General features: G+C 50.6%; 1 long non-coding RNA gene across 1 annotated transcript; it reads right to left on the reverse strand.

Annotated features, from left to right (window-relative positions):
- Positions 1-3,217: 3,217 nt before the first annotated feature.
- On the reverse strand, positions 3,218-7,367 carry LOC311586560. The gene is made up of 2 exons (XR_014775579.1): positions 7,335-7,367; positions 3,218-3,593 (listed from the first exon to the last, which is right to left on the reverse strand). It is a non-coding gene; the product is annotated as an uncharacterized lncRNA (long non-coding RNA).
- Positions 7,368-8,948: the final 1,581 nt, after the last annotated feature.

Raw genomic sequence — 8,948 nt, forward strand, 5'->3', positions numbered from 1 at the left:
TGGTCGTCTGCCTGGTCTCTCCGGCTGGTTTTGAGGCCTCCTTTCCTTGCACACATCTTCCACTGCCCTGGGCTTCAGGTTGCTCTTGTTTCCATGCTTTTCACGGTGCACGGCAAGCTGAGGTACGAGAACTGACGGGTCCAGCACTTCTGGAAAACACCTTCCTTCCCGCCGGTCACCTGCTTTGAAGTTCTGATGAGCGCCTGTGCCTCCTCCCCACCTTGAGACAGGGTCTCTCTGTGTAGCCTTGGCTGTCCTGGACTCGCTCTGTAGACCAGGCTGGCCTCGAACTCACAGAGATCCGCCTGCCTCTGCCTCCTGAGTGCTGGGGCTACAGGTGTGCGCCACCACTGCCGGGCTAAAACTTTTTATTTTGTATTTATGTATTATGTGTATGAGTGTTCTGCCTGACTGTCTGTATGTGCACATTCATGCAGTTCCAGTAAGGGCCAGAAGGGGGCGCTATGTCCCCAGTATTGGAGTTACAGATGCCCGTGGGCTGTCATGCTGGCGCTGGAATCCTACCCGGCCCCTCAGCAAGAGCAGCAATTACTCTCCAGCCCGTCAAACCACTTAACGTTACCCGCCTTAGCTGCTTGGAAGTTCTCAAAAAACTTAAGAACGTACAAACCGTGTGAGCATCGCTCGCCGCATGGGAAACAGAAGCCGACAATCCCTCAACACCTCTTTGGCATGGCCTTCAATTCACCATGTCCTTTGCCCTGTCAAGTCGCTCAAGTTCACAAAGCACCTGGGGACCCACGTGCCGACCCTCCAGTGTGTGAGTGCTTCGTTGCCAATGGAAACGGATCAAACAACTCGTCTTGGTGAGCCTCGGACATTCGCAGCTTTAGCACCCCAGGTGTTTGTTGTCTTGTGAATCTTAGGCCACTGTGGCTCTCAGTTACCCTTCCTGGCAGGACCGGAGCGGGTGTGGGTGTGGGGAGCCCTTGAGGCGGGGAGTCCTCCCCACGCCGACGTGAATACTCAGGAACCTTTAGCTTTCTTCAGATTTTTTTGAGCCCTAACTTCTTCAAAATCCATAGGAAGTAAAGCCTGTGTTTGGCTAACCTCTGGGACTTCCTGGTAGCCCTAGGCCGCCAGACCATCAGGGGGTGGGGGGTGGGGGTGGGGGGAGAGAAGAGAAGATAGAGGGAGGAAGGAAGGGAGGGAGGAAGGAAGAGAGAGAAGAGACAGAGAGACACACACTGGGACAGCAGGACTTCCTCATGGCCTCCCAGATGAGTCTTCCTCGCCCAGGGCTGAGTTTCAAAGTCAAGCCTCATTAACCCAGTGTGCACAACAGCCTGCACACAAGGTGTCCTGAGAACCCTGTGACTCACTGCCCAGCCATTCTGAGAGGACTGGGGGTGTTTGTTTTGTTTTGTTGTGTTGTGAGGAGATGTGCTCTTGAACGGGGCTCTGGAGTTAAGCAACAGCTCCCGGGCAGTCACGTTCTGCCCATTGAAGCTTCTGACCTCACTACAGGGAAGGAAGACCAAGGTGTCGCTGCAGAGCCCTAGCCCTCACGTGGGGCGGTTATGACGTCACAGCCCCTCAGACACATGTGCTGGCTTATTACTGCCTCACTTTGGTTCCTCCTCACAGTTTTCTTTTAATATTATTTGTGTCTTTTTGCTTTTGTTGTTGTTGTTGGTGGTGGTTTTTGTTTGTTTTTTCGGGACAGGGTTTCTCTGTGTAGCCTTGGCTGTCCTGGACTCGCTTTGTAGACCAGGCTAGCCTCAAACTCACAGCAATCCACCTGCCTCTGCCTCCCAAGTGCTGGGATTAAAGGCGTGCGCCACCACGCCCAGCTTCTCTCTGCTTTTTGAGACAGAGCCAGCCTTACTTTGCAGCCCAGGCTAGCCTACAATTCACTAGGTAGCACAGGCTAGCTTTGGCTTGAAGGCAATCCCCTACACCTACAGAGCCTCCTCACTTGTGTTCCGTCTACATGTATGTATGTGTACGCAATGGTGAGAAAAGTGAGTTGGATCTCCCGAAACTGGAGTCACAGGCAGCTGTGAGCCACCACATGGGCGCTGGGGACCCAGGACCTCTGGAGGAGCAGCCAGTGCTCTTAACTGCTGAGACATCTCTCCAGCCTTGGTTTTCTTTATTAAACAAACAAACAAGCAAACAAAGGTGGGCAGTGGCGGTGCACACCTTTAATTCCAGCACTCACGGAGGCAGAGGCAGGTGGGTTTCTGTGGATTCAAGGCCAGCCTGCTTTACAGAGTGAGTTCCAGGACAGTCAGGGCTACACGGAGAAACCCTGTCTCAAAAACAAAACAAAACAAAAAGCCTGGACAGCCTGGGGTAGAGTGACAGCCTGAAGCACTCAACCAAAAAGCTAGGGCATTTCTAGCATCTAGAACTTTCTTTCTTCATCCTTACTTCCTGCCCTGTTATCTAAGTGTCATGTACTATCCTATCCTTTCCCAGGTGTTTACGTGTCTTTAATCCTGTCTTGGAAGAACATGACTAATTAGTTGCCAAGTAGGAGAAATCCCAGTCCTGGTCTTATAAACTATTTCTGTTATGTCTGTCACTACAACAGCTGATGGGGACACAGAGGCCTTTCTAGTCCTCACAGGCCTTGCTCACTCACAATACTAAACTTGTTGAAACTAGTTTTCTTTCTTTCTTTTTTCTTCCTTTCTTTGTGTATGTGTGTGTGTGTGTGTGTGTGTGTGTGTGTGTGTGTGTGTGTGTATTTTTGGTTTTTTGTTTTCTTCAAGACAGGGTTTCTCTGTGTAGTCTTGGCCGCCCTGGACTTAAAGGCGTGTGGCACTGTACTCAGTTGCCAGACTCAATTTCTGTCACCCACATGGCTCACAACTTTGTAATTCCTGTTCAGAGGATCTGATGCCCTCTTCTGTCCTCTGCTGGCACTGCACACACATGGCGCATAGACACATACAGACAAAACACCCATATATAATAAATTATATGTTCATATATAAAATAAAATGGGACTGGAGGGAGGGGCCTGGCAGTTAAGAGCACTTGCAGTTCTTGTTGTTGTTGTTGTTGTTGTTATTATTATTATTATTATTATTATTATTATTATTATTATTATTATTTGGTTTTTCTCTCTGTAGCCCTGGCTGTCCTGGACTCACTTTGTAGACCAGGCAGGCCTCGAACTCACAGCGATCCGCCTGCCTCTGCCTCCCGAGTGCTGGGATTAAAGGCGTGCGCCACCATGCCCAGCTTATTTTTTTTTAAATTTATTTATTTATTATTATGTACATAGTGCTCTGCTTGCATGTACTCCTGCAAGCCAGAAGAGGGCGCCCTATCACATTACAGATGGTTGTGAGCCACCATGTGGTTGCTGGGAATTGAACTCAGGACCTTTGGAAGAGCAGGCAGCGCTCTTAATCACTGAGCCATCTCTCCAGTCCCGATGATGATGATGATGATGATGATGATGATGATGATGATGATGATGTAGTGCTCTGCCTGCATGTACACCTGCAGGCCAGAAGAGGGCATCAGATCACATTATAGATGGTTGTGAGCCACCATGTGGTTGCTGGGTGCTCCGGCCAGCGGGGGTTCGACTAAGGCTCTGGAGGAGAGTTCTCCTGTATAGGCACAGAACACAAGACATGAAGAAGAAGAGCAAGTCTTTGATCAAGCTCTCAAGTTTGTTTGTTTGTTTGTTTTCTTCAGGTAGAAGGTTTTATAAGGCAGGGGGCAGGGAAGCACATTGCTATGGCAACCCAGCTGCAGGCTATCTCAAGATGCGAGGAATTCCAAGCAGGTCACAACTTTCTGCCACACCGAATATTTTGCTATCTTTATCTAATCTAACTGCTAAACTACAACAAGGTGGCTCCGTCTAAATTTTACCTTTAGCCTAACTGCCGAACCACGAAAGGGTCAGCCTGTGTCTGGTAAATGACAGACTGCTGACAAGATGGCTGAACATTGGCCATGTGGGCTACCGTCCCCAACAGCTGGGAATTGCACTCAGGACCTCCGGAGGAACAGAATCTTAACCTCTGAGCCACCTCTCCAGCCCAGCACTGGTTCTTTTTATTATTTATTTTGTTTTATTTTTTTTATTTATTGCATATGAGTGCTTTATCTGCAGAAGAGGGCATCAGATTACATTATAGATGGTTGTGAGCCACCATGTGGTTGCTGGGAATTGAACTCAGGACCTCTGGAAGAGCAGGCGGCGCTCTTAACCACTGAGCCATCTCTCCAGCCCCCCAGCACTGGTTCTTGCAGGAGATCCCAGGTTCCATTCCCAGCACCCTATGTTGGCTCACTGCTCTGCAAAACTCCAGTTGCAGGGAATCCAAGGCCCCTCCTCTGCCTCCCAGGAGTACACGTCACACATGTGGTGAACAGACTCAGGTGCATAAAAAGAAAGTAAATCTAGCAGAGCGTGGAGGCAGCGCACACCTATAATCCCAGCACTCGGGAGGCAGAGGCAGGTGGATCTCTGTGAGTTCGAGGCCAGCCTGGTCTACAGAGTGAGTCCAGGACAGCCAGGGCTGCACAGAAAAACCCTGTCTCGAAAATAAAAGTACATTTAGTTTTTAAAATGAACAGGGAACTACATGCAGTAAGTGTAACAAATGAGTAAATCCTGTAGCAATTCAGATGACAATTGTTGCCCAGGAGGAGGAGGCAGTTCCAAGGTCAGACCAGAAGACACCGGAGGGTGGGGGGTGGGGTGGGGGGTGTTGGAGAGATCCCTGGGGCCATGATGCATAGTCAGCGGTGATTCCGTGCTCCGACCTAGGGGACAGTTTACTCACAGGACATCCCTCCTGAGCCAAGTGGTCAATAAAAGGAAACAAGATGAAGTCGGAGGGGGGGACAGCTGCCGGAGTTTGTCAGGGGGTGCTGTGCAGGGCCTTGGCTTTGCTGGGAATGACATCACCCTGCTTTGCTGTGCTGCAGTCAGCCTGGAGGGAGGAATGCTGGGGCTCGGGTGGCCCGCAGGCATTGGCTTCCTCTCTCCTCACAGCTGGGCCTGCGCCAGCCTCCCCTGACTCTCAGTGAGGACCACCCTTCTGACATGGGCAGCTGGCTCTTCTCACAGCCTGCCCTCAAACCGTAGCCCCGTGGCCACGTCCCTCTTTGTCCTCCTCTCCTCAGCAGCTGCTGAGGATCCAGGATCAGGACTGGCCTCTCTGTGTGCTTGTACACCCTCCCCTGGCAGCACGCGGACGTGTTCAAGTAACTCCCATGTGGAAAACCAGCTGATCCATTACAGGAACACATGTTTCCTCCCCACAGGGGAACTCAAGGTGGGGTCATCCATGTCTGAAATGGTTGACCTTTGAACTTTTTGTTTACTTCCTTGCTTGGTTTTTCTGGGGTTTTTTATTTAATTTTATTTTATTTTTACAGGAAAAAACAAAAAAAAAAAAAAACAACAAAAAAAAAAAAACAGGCAGCCCTGGCTGCCTTGAAACTCCGTGTTGCCCAGGCTGGCCTGGAGCTCAGGATGCTCCAGCCTCCCAGCTGCAGGGACTGGAGGTGAGTGGCACCCGGCCTGCCTTTTGCCTCTTCCCCTATGAACCAGGTTGGAGGGGTTGTCACCCAGCGGAGTGCGTTCTCCTGCCGCCAAAATAAATTACATGACAGAGTGAGAAGCCCATTGCAGGCCACGGTGGCCCACACCTGTCATCCCAGCAGCTGAGGCAGGAGGATTGCTGTGAATTTAAGGCCAGCCTGGGTTATACAGTAACTCCTAGGACAGTTGGGGCTGCAGAGCAAGACTCTCAAGACAACAAACTTGCTTTACGGTATAGATATTAAATCTGAGCAACACAGGGGAGATCGCCGTGGCACTGCAGAAGTAGACAGAATCATGAGAAAACCATGGTAGCAGGTATACCCGGCAAGCACACCAGTCAATGCCACATAGCGCGCCCTGTCTGAGAACACAGGATACTGACAGGACACAAGCATTGCTCTCAGGCTTGAACTCGGCTCACTGCTTCTCCTGAGCTCCAAATGTTGAGTAAATCTCTGACTTTCAGGGCACCAGATCTCATTATAGATGGTTGGGAGCCACCATGTGGGTGCTGGGAATTGAACTCAGGACCTCTGAAGAGCAGACGGTGCTCTTCACCTCTGAGCCATCTCTCCAGCCCCTAAATAAATAAATCTCAATTAAAAAAAAAAAAGGGAAGAAAAGACTTTTCCGTAGGGCAGATTCTGCTCATGGCTCCCCTTCCTCATATCCTCCAGCTGCTCCACCCTCAGCTCCGTGTTTTCTTTCACTCTCCTTTTAGAAAACGGGCCAACAAGCGGGGCGTGGTGGCGCACGCCTGTAATCCCAGCATTCCTGAGGCTGAGGTAAGTGGATCTCTGTGAGTTTGAGGCCAGCCTGGTCTACAGAGTGAGTCCAGGATAGCCAGAGCTACACGGAGAAACCCTGTCTCAAAAACCCAAATAAATAAATAAGTAAATAAACAAACAAACAAATAAAGTAAAAGACCAGTAAGGTTTAAAAAAAAAAATAGCCCTAAAAAGGCACCATGAGACACATTTAATCCCAGCACTTGGGAGGCAGAGGCAGGTGGATCACTGTGAGTTCGAGGCCAGCCTGGACTACAGAGCGAGTCCAGGACAGCCAAGGCTACACAGAGAAACCCTGTCTTGAAAAACCAATAAAATAAAATAAAAAAGTAAAAAAATAAAAAATAAAAAAGCAAAAACAAGGGCCGGGCGTGGTGGCGCACACCTTTAATCCCAGCACTTGGGAGGCAGAGGCAAGCGGATCGCTGTGAGTTCGAGGCCAGCCTGGACTACAGAGCGAGTCCAGGACAGCCAAGGCTACACAGAGAAACCCTGTCTCGAAAAACCAAAACAAAACAAAACAAAACAAAAAAACAAAACAAAAAAAACAGCACAAAAACCAGTTTATGGGGCTGGAGAGATGGCTCAGTGGTTAAGAGCACCTGTTGCTCTACCAGAGTACCTGCATTCAAATCTCAGCAGCCACATGATGGTTAAAAACATCTATAATGGGATCCAATTCCCACTTCTGCTGTGTGAGACAAAGCACTCATAAACACAAAATACCTAAATAAATGTTAAAAACAAAAAACAAACACAGTGATTCACTGTGCACGGGAGATTGCAGTTAAGGAGGTCAGAGGGCAACTTGTGGAAATCAGTGGGGACTCACCAAGCCTGGCCGAAGGGGTTTTACCTGCTTAGCGACCTTGATGGCTCTTGTGTCTCTTGACTGAATCCACTCCTCCAAGAACACAAGAACTGAGCGACTCGCCCCCCCACCCCACCCCCACGCCCTACCCGCACACCGCACCTGCGCGCCCCCCTGCACGCCGCACCTGCGCACCCACCTGCACGCTGCACCTGCACGCTGCACCTGCGCGCCCCCCTGCCCGCCCACCTCTCCAGGACCGGCAGCACTAAGTATGCTGACAGGTAGGCTTCCTGCTCTCCCCAGAGCCCCCAGAGCAAGTGTTCCACTTTCCCAGCAGCCCTTGCAGCAGATGGGAAACAGCTCCTTGTCTGAGGCAGGAGGATCGCCGCCTACTCAGACTTCGTTTGACATAGTGAGGTAACAAATCTAGAGGACCCAGCGCAGGGCAGCAGCAGCCTCGGCATCTGCAGCCAGCTGGGCTGGTGGCCCGGGCCTGGAGACAGTGACCTTCTGGGCTAAGGCAGCCATGCCTTCACCAGGCAGGGTCTGCAGAGAACTTCGGTCTTGTCTGCACTGAGCTGTCCTCAGCATGCTTTTCTTTTCTTTTTAAAAAAAAATTTTTTTTTTCGAGACAGGGTTTCCCTGTGTAGCCTTGGCTGTCCTGGACTCGCTTTGTAGTCCAAGCTGGCCTTGAACTCACAGCAATCCACCTGCCTCTGCCTCCCGAGTGAGTGCTGGGATTAAAGGCGTGCGCCACCAGGCCCGGCCTCAGCTTGCTTTTCTAGCATGATTGTACAGTCTTCCCAGCGCCTCTCAGGGCTTTGCAAGGCCCTCCATCGTCTCCATCGTTTCATTTAAGGGTGAAACCGCCCAGGCTTGGTTTCTGTTGCAGTGGAAAACTCTGCTGCCTCTGGGTAAAGGTGGAGGCCTCAGGTCCTGCCCATCTGAGGGCGTCCTCAGCCTCAGGCCCCGCTCAGGGCTGGGAGGGACACCGATTGCTGGTGGGCTTAGGTTTTACAGCTGCTGATGGACTGATGGCAATCGTCACCTGGAACGCAAATTCCAGTCGCACAGGGACACTGACTCTCCAGGGCTGGGAGTAGTGCTCTCTGGGTAATCTGCCCCCCAGGCAGCCAGCTGCACAGCTCGGAGGATCTGCTCAGAGAAAACAGCAGGCAAAGCCCAGGCTCTGGGCCTTGGAAACCTTCACTCCTCGCTGCCTTTACTCTGAGTCTAAATAACATTTGGGGCTGAAGAGGAGGAGACGGCTCAGGGGTCATCAGCACCAACTGTTCTTCCAGAGGATCCAAGTTCGATTCCCAGCACCCACATGGTGGCTCACAACCATCCATAACTCAAGGGGATCTAGTGGACCCTTCTGACTTCCATATATACAGTAGGCAAAGCGCTCTTAACATAAAATAACACAAAATAAAATAATAAGAGGAATTTATGACAGGAAGATGTAAGGCAATTTTTTTTCTTTATTTCTTTTTGTTTGTTTGTTTGTTTTTGAGACAGGGTCTCTCTCTGTTAACCTTGGCTGTCCTGGCGTCCTTCTGTAGACCGGGCAAAATATTTACCTCTGTCTCCTTCAGTGCTGGGACTAAAGGTGTGGGCCATCACACCCGGCCTGAAAAGGTCTTGAGGTAGCTGTTCTTTTTGCTATTGTTGCTTTGAGCGTAGGTCTGGCATGTAACCTTGGCTGTCCTGAAACTCACTATATAGACCTGGCTGGCTTTGAACTCACAGAGATTCTCCTGGCTCTGTGCCTGCCCCTGTCTCCCCAGTGCTGGGA

Source organism: Acomys minous (assembly GCF_964271855.1).
Source record: "Acomys minous genome assembly, chromosome: 16".
NCBI lineage: Eukaryota > Metazoa > Chordata > Mammalia > Rodentia > Muridae > Acomys > Acomys minous.